Raw genomic sequence first — 10,002 nt, forward strand, 5'->3', positions numbered from 1 at the left:
GAGTGATTTAACGTCGTATAATCTGCTACGTGTTTCTTTTTTGCGTCGCTTCTTTCTATTCCTTTTTTTTTAACGGTACCTCGCGCACTTGTCGACGCGTTTGAGTTATTAACTCTCTTGTCCCCTTCCATCTCCTTCCTTTCTCCTTTTTTCTCTCTTTTTTTAATTTCTTTTTTATTTATTTAGATACCTTTTGTTTTTCAACCAATCTTTTTAAAGCGCTCGCGGAGGTGCTAAATATATCGTTTTATGCTTAATACATGCTCAACAAAGTGGATATAAAAGCGACGTTGAAACATTTTACTCTAAAGTTAGCCGTTACAAAGAAATCTGCGCAACGGCTCCCGCAGGACGTTACAAATTTCGAGGACCAGTTTTACAGCGTTACGAAATATACCGCAACAACATCGGCACGAAACCTCGCACAGTCTGAATTACCGTAGGAAAAAAGAAATTCCACTCGGCAGCAGGCATTCGCGAACGAGTGACGCAAAAATATGTCGGTTTCCACGAGGGGGGGGGGGATGAAAAAGAAAAGGAAGAAACCGTGGAACACGGGGTGTCGCTGAACCGGACGATAATTTATGTATCCGTTCGCTAAACTTGCGGATGCTCGCTGATCGCGTCGAACGACAAAGGCTTAACGAAACCGTATTATTTCTGCGAGTCCGGCGCGGCGTGCCGATAAAAAGAACTAGCAAACGGTTACGAGCTCGACACCCGGAACGTCGCTTGGATCTGGCAGAAGACGGTACGATACGCGGAACATTGGACGGATAAAACGAACACCGTCGTTTATCGATAAACAGAGCCGCTGTCGTAACGCGTTCTGTCGTGACGCGCTCGAGCAAAGTGCTGGAAATTTGTCACGTCGTGCTCGAACGATCGTAGCTAAACTCGGACGAAACGTGGCGGCTTCCAGTTGTTCGTTGTTAGTCGTTTCCAATGGGATACGGCGGCCAAAGGTAAAATAAAAAGCTGTTAACGAGATCGTCTACGGCGATGAGAATCCATCGGCGATAGCCGCAATTCCGTCCGAGTAAACGGCAACCTACTCGCTACAAACCTAATCGTATCCTTGTGCTCGTGATTGGTATATCTTGCCACGTCGATAGACCGCCAGCGACAGGTGCTACGTATCGATCTTATTAGACAGGAGGAACAATGGCAAACAAATCACGATCGCGTCAATGTCTATACGTACAACGACGCAAACGGAAACGTTTGTCCCCCTGATCGTTCGTAGTTAGACCTGTCGGACCAGCGAAATCGAGCGTTCTCGATCGAGCGTTCGCCAGCACAACTTTTCGCTCCTCTTCTTACGCCTCCTACGAGCGTGCAGGTAATCTTATTCCGAAAATGTATATGGAGAGTCGTGAACGCGCGTTATAACATACAGGCTGGAACGAACGAGCGAAGAGACGGTATCGCGATACCGATATCTACTTGAAACGCAAGATAAAGGAACGAGGGAGCAGCTCCTCCCTTTCGGAGCTCGGTATTCGATCGATGACGATCGTTTCGACGTCCAACGGACTAAATACGTGTGACGACGAGAGCTGGAATTACCAATATGAAGGTAAGTAGGTGTCTGTTTTCTTTTGCCCGACGCGTCGAAATCAACGCGCGTGTGTTTTGCAAAGTTTGAGAACAACGACGCGTCGAACGTATTTCAGCGATTCGCAAACTGTAACCGTTTCCTCGATATTGTCCTATAGATCAGCTACTAACTAAATTGTTACGAATTTTCAGTTCGTTCCGTTCTCGTTCTCGTTCTCGTTCCGTTTTCACGCTCTTTTCGCGCACCAACGTATGAAACGGACAGAGATTCGATGGTTACACGCACGTCATCGTACTAGGAAACGTATCAAAGTCTCGCACAGAAGGATCAGTCTGGCGGAAGATCACACGGATGTCACAGGTAGCATATTCAAACATCATGCGGGACGTACGTCTCGCAGGCAATCTGTTTATGCGTTATTGTCCCGTCCTTGAACGGAATAATTTTCAAACAGCCGCGGGATATGTGCATCTGTTGCGATACGAGCGTTACAAATACCGCTGACACTTTCTCTCGCCAGCAATATCTCGCTCGGTAGAAACGCTTCGCCGCCTACGTTTGCTGACAACGATGCTGGAAAATCTCGATTCTTTGCCTCGACAACGTCTTACGATCGTCGCCGCTGTAAAAACGAGAAAACGTAAACGGAACGTGTAAACGAATAAACAGGCAAGTTCATCGAAGCAACACGAAAAACTTCTAAAAACTGCGAGAGCCGCGTTTCAAAGCATCAAACACCACCTGTAAATATTCAGCCATCGCGCAGACAGCTTTCAATCGAGTCGTCGTCGATCGGCCGCTTTTTTCTGGCGTTTGCCCGTGAACGCGAGTAACCGTGCCCTGTCGAATCTGTCGATACGCAGAGCGCCGAAAACAAGACGCGACGTTCGGCGGAACGTGCCCGAACGATCGTTCACCCTTAGCCGCGGAATCAACGCGAGAGAATGGACGAAAAGGTTCGATATTGCTGGAACGGCGCCCGTCACGCGGATCGAACGACGCGCCAACGACCGTGCGTTATAAACCGATCTCTCGAAAGCCGTTCTGTGCGTCGCGCGATCGTTTTAATACGTTGGAAGCTCGCTCTCGCGAGAATCACCGCCCATTCTAACTCGCGTCTCCGAACGTCGTGCAAAGCAAATACCTATCTGTTATCCAGCCACCGAAACCTTTCCTCTCTCTCGCCGACGTCACTCCTCTCCTGGTAAACTCGAGTGCATCCGTTTAACGACGGAACCTTTCCGCAACATTAATTCTCTTTTTCCTCGTTCCTTACGCGCTGATTCGCCGATCGAGTCTTCTATTCGCAGAGACAGCGTCGAGACGGTCACCACGGTTTTTACGTTGGTAAAACGCGGCAATACGTTTTACAAAGCCGCTTAAACGCACCGTGACTATTGGCTATTAACGTATCCTATTATCGCAACAATGCGAAACTTTTCGTATGCGTATTTTCGTATATGCGTATATCGGTCGAATATCGAGAAAAGGGCACTTTGGATTTTCACGCTTTTCCGATATATCGCTAAACGCTAAAGACGTTTTAAACAACTTTTTCCTGCGCATACGTACAACCGATGCGGCGTTTGGTCTTAGTGTTGCGGTTATGCGGGAAAGCCTTGGTTTTCGAAGCTCGATGTAGGTAGCAGTATCTAATATTAATCCGTTCACCGCCGTGGCATTTTTTATGTTTACACCGATAAGGGTAAGCCGTGAATATTGCTAAATACTATAACCCGACCCAGCTTGGAAACTCGGGCCGAGCTACGTGTAATATTTTCCCGTGTAATTCGTGATTGAAGGCCGAGCGCCGACCGTGCGTGTAGGACAAAACCGTTCGAAACGTCGAGCTTCGCAACGTATTTCGAAAGCATCGAGATCGAAGGTGGCCTCGTTTTTTCGAATATTTACCGACTCTCGAATCGTTGCGCTTCTTCTAGTATTCTCCGCATTCGTCGTCGAAAACGGCGATCAAACGAGCGATAGAAAATTTTAGATAAATTTCACGTCATTCTGTATTTTCCTTCGCAACTTGCCCTCGATTATCGATTATTTCTTATCGTAGAACAAATTATCCAGGAAAAATCTTACAACGTGCTATCGTCAGCGTGATTTCCTTCTGTGATTCGCTCGTGCCGGACAGCACCAGCCTCGTTCGAAAAGTTCGAGGGGCAGGGGGCGAGCGAGTCTATTTCCGTGCGCGGAGTTAACCAGCATCTGGAAGGAGTCGCGTAAACGTGTCTACGCCCGGAGAGGATGACGCTCGTTCGCGAAGAACATATACACGAGGGCCAAGAAAGCACGAGCGAGGGTTGTTGAGCGCGTTTTGCGTTCGACGCGCAGCCACCAGCGAACCAGTTAATTCTCCGCCGTTTCGCGTACAATCCCTAAATTACGAGCGAGACGAGACCGCTTTGTCGAATTCCTGGTACTTAAGTCGGACCCGGTGGTTTTCGCATTCGACACTCCGCGTTGGTTATTCGCAAATTTTTCGTCGCGGTATTTGATCGATTTGGCCGACTCGGAAGCGCGGAGAGGGCTCGAGGCTCCTTCGCTTGGTGCAATCAACAATTGCAATTTTGTTAACTGCTCCGCGGGCGATCAGAGACCACGAAAAGTATCCATCAGATGAAAGCAGATCAGAGGCGGAAGATCAAACGACAAGGAACGCGGGCATAATGACCTTAGGTCGTGTTTAGGTAACTCGTGTTTTGTTTTCATCGCCGAATCGTTTGCGATGAGGAAAAAGCCAGATCCTGGAACTTTTGAGTCGCTTACGAGCTTTGTGAATGATTCGTCGCAGTTGCGAGTAAATTTTTTTTTTATATTTTACGTGGAGGAAATCCGCACGGACGCCAGGCCGCTTCTGGGGAAAGCGGCGTGGTAGTGTCGGATTCCAACCGACTAAAACCTCCACGATAACCGTCCCGGCTGCGATCGAGAGAGGCCCGGGAACCGATGTGAGCGTTGCAACGGGGCCTCCCCCGCGCGCTTAATACCACGGCTGATGGAGCGGTGTGTGACCATTGTCACACCGCCTCGTCGCCGGAGCCACCGACCCAGGCAGCCCAATTCCCCTAACGGCCTAATTAAAAAATAATTGTAGGAATTATCAAAAAATATGGACTACGGGGCCCCAGGTGGATGTAAACCTGGAATCTGTAGCTGGACTACTACACTAAGGCAATGGCAGTACGGATATTCACAACACAACTGTTCTTCTGTATACACAACACAATTACTCTTCTTCACTACCACATTTTGATGACAGGTGACGATCGTTTCGTTGTTCGGGGTTAGTATCAATGTTGCTGTGTTACAAGTATTACGAATATCAGGAGGAAGAATTTTTTTTCCTCTTTTCTTTTTTTTTTGTTTTTTCTATGTTGTTTTCATAGGTATTCTTTTTTTTACTTTTTTTATTTTATTTTTTATTTTATTTTTATTTTTCACATCTCGGGAGGTAATTTCTCGTAGAGAGACACCTAAGACGTAGAAGCTGCGTCGCCCAAGTACGGATTCTCACACACATCACATTTCACTTCTGATCCTGAACTCACTTATATCAAAATCCAGGAGGGAATGGATTCGAACCGCCAACCTATGTGTTTGCAGTCTGCTACAGTAACCACATAGCCACCGTCGTCCTGTACAAAGTATAGTTCCATAATTCTTATTTGATGCTAAACATTCTGATCTCGCACTATTAGATATATATTATTCATTATTCTCCCTCCCCCACCCCCTCTCATCCCACCCCAACCCCGCCCCCTCCCTCTCATCCCACCTCTCCCCAAAGTTACACAGCACCCAAAAAGCAGGCTACCGAAGCGTCCTGTTTTGCGACAAAGTTTTCAGGACAGAAAAAAATAAAAAAAATTCATAAAAAAGCTCCGCTCCTCAGCGGCTTAAACCCAAAAATTGTATTATACACGAAAAATATAAAGCGCCGACGCATAATACAGCATGGCTACGCCGTACCGCCACGTATCAGTACCTTTGCCTAACATATCTGTTGGAATACGACGATATCAACCGCATGCAGATAAGGTAATTGATCGTACGGATTCTTCCCTTCGCTGCCCAGCGCCATCCCCACTAGCGTGCGTTCGTGAGATGCACCACGGCGGCTAGCACGTGCAGGCTCTTTCGAAAATTCGCCGGAAGAAGCGTCAGGATATGGATGGAACATTCTAGATGGGCACGTCGAGAAGCTACTAGAAGGTTCTGTGCCACATGTGACGCCACACAGACACCCACACAGGTCACAATCATTACTGCATAGAGAGTGGGGCTCTAAACCTTTTCAAGGGCCATGGGTCACTAAGCCAGTCAGTCTGTGAATAACTAGCCAACTGTCTACATTCCAGAACGCACATTTATAATCCTTGTAATAATTGTCTAATAAATATGTCGGGTTTACATTAGAATTAGGGTTAGGGGCGTGAAACGAATCCTCGTTTGGGTTACACGTTGTCGTTATGCAATAGAGAAGACATTGACTAGCGCAAATACGATTATTATAGAACCGGACAAGTAACCGTGGTAGTTAGGTACTCGAGAAACTAATGACAATGATCCTAGGTTCAATAACGAATCCGCGGTCGACGGGATGATAGATGAACGTACTCACAAAATCCAAGTCGGATGCGTAATATTCACTGGCCGTAAAGGGTTACTCCTTAATCGATGAGATCGCGAGCGAGAATGCCTTTCCCGTCCCGATGATGCCACAGAGGAAAACTATAACGGGGTGTGTCTAAGGATACGAGATCATCGGATTCGTCGAGAAAAGCCTTCGTTCAGAAAGTAAGGGAAATTGACGTTGCTGCTAATTGGTCAATCTCCATATCGGTGGTTAGAGAAGGATGCTAGCCGCCCTCGAGGGAAAGTTGCTAGTGGGAGACGCCGCTCGTTGAAAAATACGTCTCCCCTATCTTCCCGTAGTTGGGACAAAGGCTGTTTGTCTGTTTGAAGGACTTTAGTTAACTAAACCTTAAGATTTATAACGGGCCCTCGGGCTAGCCGAACATGTACTGCGGAGACGCATCGACATCTTAATACCACGGCTGATGGAGCGGTGTGTGACCATTGTTAGACCGCCTCGTCGCCATGCCAGGCAGCCCGGTTCCCCTACCGGACTGCTTGGCGGCCCCGAGGCGCTGAGCCGCCAAGCGCCCAAGGCCCGAACCCCACGGAGGGGGGGCCAGCACGCTTCGCCAACGCCACACGGAGGTCCCAGGCGTTCACCCATCCGAGTACTACCCGTGCCCGGCGCTGCTTAACTTTCGTGATTTGACGGGAACGAGTGCATTCAGCCCGGCCAGGGCGTTGGCGTTGCGAGTAAATGGCTCTTTACCAACGTTCTTCTTCCATCTTTCCGGATTCCAATCCTCCAGCATCGATCTCGTTTTCTTGGTCTACGACGTCGTTCGACGTATCATTAGCAGGATAATTAGTTTCCTCTTTTGACAAATTTTTATCTCTGTTGAGATGCGATTACATCTTTAGACACAACGTTAGGCAATATTCTGAGGGGACAAGAAGTTTTGGAGAGAATGGTAAAGAAAATTTGACTTATGACACATAAGAATTATTTATTTTATTATGTAAATAGACCGCGGTTTTTTACGCATTTGTGGAAAATTTGCACGTAATACGACGAAATATATATGCTTCCTTTAATATTTTTCTATAATACTTAATAGGTAATGCAATTGTCCACCCTTTTGTCTTTTATCGGGATTTTATTTTTTTAAATATATTGTAGGTCTAATTATAAAATATTATTGTAGGAATTATCAAAAAATATGGACTACGGGGCTCCAGGGGGATGTAAACCTGAAAGCGTAGGTTTTGTGCGTGTCTATGGAGAAAAAGGTTTCCCTCGCGCAACTATGATCGAGCATCCAAGCTCGAAGGATACAACGTAAAAGTGGAGAGGAAAAAGCATAATCCCGGCAGAAAGGAAAGATCCAAGTGCTTCTCGCTTGTTCTTAAATCCGCAGAGTAAATGGAACGGCAGTAAGAAAAGCAATGACCGAAAATGGAGCGTTCCACTGAATAATGCAACGTTAGACGGTGAATAAATACAGACGGATAAAGCCGTCGCAGCCTCGGTATCGCCAGCTTATTAACGATAAAATCAACGATGTCGCGATACTTTGTCGATGCGACGAACGCTCGTTCGAGACTTGGCTTCGCGATGAGAAACAGTTTTGGAGGAAACGCGTGTAGATAAGGGAGTGGCGATTCCGTCGAACCGGAATGCGAGGAAAAGAAGCGAACGATTCTGCGAAGCTGACGCAGCGCAAACTTTCCTCACGACGTTAACAAACAGAGAAACGGAAAAGTAATTTCTCCAATCTCGAGAATATTTATAAAACGCGGCAAACAGAGGTACATATCGCGTGTTTACGCTTTATAAATAGGAGGAAAACAGGAAGGATGAAAGAGGACAGGCGGAAAGGAGAGAGAGGCGGGGGGATTGGCGAGGAATATCAGGATAAATTTCCACGACAAACACCGAACGAGGCAGTCGAGTAAGCTGTTTCAAAAATATACGTACGGACAGCTCTGGTTTCCAGCTACTGTTCGCAATTCGTACGCTTTGGAAAGTTTGGGAAAGCCGACGGCGTACATGCACGCCGCTCGCTATTTTCTAACGCTCTCATAAACTTTCGATGCAGTCCAAGTATTAACGTGGCAGGGCAAAAACAAGGAGAAAAACGCGTATTCGTATTCGTCGATGCTGCTCTTGGCGTCGATGAAACCCCCATTGCGATCGAAATAAACGGGCGAATTTTCACCGACCTATGAAACGCCCGACACCGCGTATTTGTTCCCGGCGAAAAATACGAGAAAACCTTTGGTAGGGTCAATTTTTTTAACCGTAATCGCTCACCGGATACGCAATGTTGCAAGTTTGTCGCGATGAAAAAATGCCAGGAAAAAAAGAAATTTCTCTACACGCGGCGTACAGCCCGATGACTCTTGACAACGCAACAAGTTCGGCGATTTGAAATTTCTATTCTTCGAAAGTGAAACAAACGTGGAAAAAGCGCGATTTTGAGTAAATTCCCGGCAATTTCATAATGGAAACGTTTCGATTTAATTTACATGTACTCGTATCGTCATCGATGTTTCGAGTTCGATCTTACGTGGCGCGGAACCTATTAACGCGATGCTTTTCAGAATGAAACGGAAAGAGTATCGGAAAGTTGCTGACGTTCTTGAACGCGTAGACCCGGTATTACCTGGGCACGATTCCAAACGCCGCGAGCTTTTATCTGCATTTTCAATTTACTTTTTCGTATTAAAAGTAACTGGCTGCTGCTAGTTTGTTTACATCTACATATAAACCGAACTGATCGAGGAAAAATTGCGTGGAAAAGAAAATCACGAAAAAAACCGAAAGACGTTGGAACCGCTGGTTCGTGGGAGCCTTCGTATTCGCGAAAGCCATATTTCGTAGAAATATTATTTTTATTCGCTCGTTTGAAAGAAAGCGACGAATCTCGTTGCGTGGGTGACGCTTGCGAAGCATACGAAAGGAGGGAAAAGAGAAGAAAGGAGGAAACACGGTACAAAACAGGGCAGAGCTGGCTGGTTAATTTGCTTGTAACGATGCTCGCTAGTTACAGCTGGTTGACGTTTCCCGGCTCGGTTGCCACGGACCAGAGCGGTCTCCTAGAAAATCGTCGACTCGCGAGGGTGGAGCGTCGCGCAACGGCTTAATTATCACGAGCACGAAATGAAAATTAGCCGACGACGATGCGTTCGTTCGTTTCCGGGTGAAACGTGGTGACACTTTGCACGGCGAAACTGTTTGAAAAGCAGACGGTACGCGGCAGCAGAGACATCCGTTAGTCGCGGTTGTATCGCGTGCGAATTATCGACGGGATCGGGATCGCTTTAAAAATGCCTGGCTCGTGTTCGATAAATCCAGCAAACAGGATTATTACAGCAACAGGAAGAGATTATAAGAGATACAAACTCTCCTCTCTTTGCAACTTTGTATTTCGGAAAAACGTTTCGAAACGAACGATCGAGTCACGTTCCGTTCCTCCCCGTACACGCTTTCGCCACCGGATCGGTAAGCAAGTTCAGTTTCAGTTTCGCTTTCGGTTTCGGTTTCGGTTTCCGGTAGAAAGTGGAACTCGCTGTTGAAACGTTATCCTCTTGACGTCTCTTTAAATGGTCGTGATTTTGCTCCGCTTTAACTCCTTTCGAACGACGGAAACCACGCTTGCAGAACCGACGTTAACTTTTCAGCGAACATGGTTACAACGTGTCTCGCGGTGTCGCCAGTCAGATGCGTTTCGAACGCATCGACGTCCACTAGAAAACTAGAAAACGATAATACCTCGTGCCCGAACTGTGAGAAACCAAGGATCGCGCGTCGCGCAAGAAGAATTACTGCTTTCGTTGGTCTATCGAAG

General features: G+C 46.9%; 1 pseudogene; it reads right to left on the reverse strand.

Moving 5' to 3' along the window:
- Positions 1–6,778: 6,778 nt before the first annotated feature.
- On the reverse strand, positions 6,779–6,897 carry LOC126876818 (5S ribosomal RNA; annotated as a pseudogene).
- Between the last annotated feature and the right edge of the window lie 3,105 nt (positions 6,898–10,002).

The sequence above is a fragment of the Bombus huntii genome, unplaced genomic scaffold, assembly GCF_024542735.1.
Source record: "Bombus huntii isolate Logan2020A unplaced genomic scaffold, iyBomHunt1.1 ctg00000096.1, whole genome shotgun sequence".
Lineage (NCBI taxonomy): Eukaryota > Metazoa > Arthropoda > Insecta > Hymenoptera > Apidae > Bombus > Bombus huntii.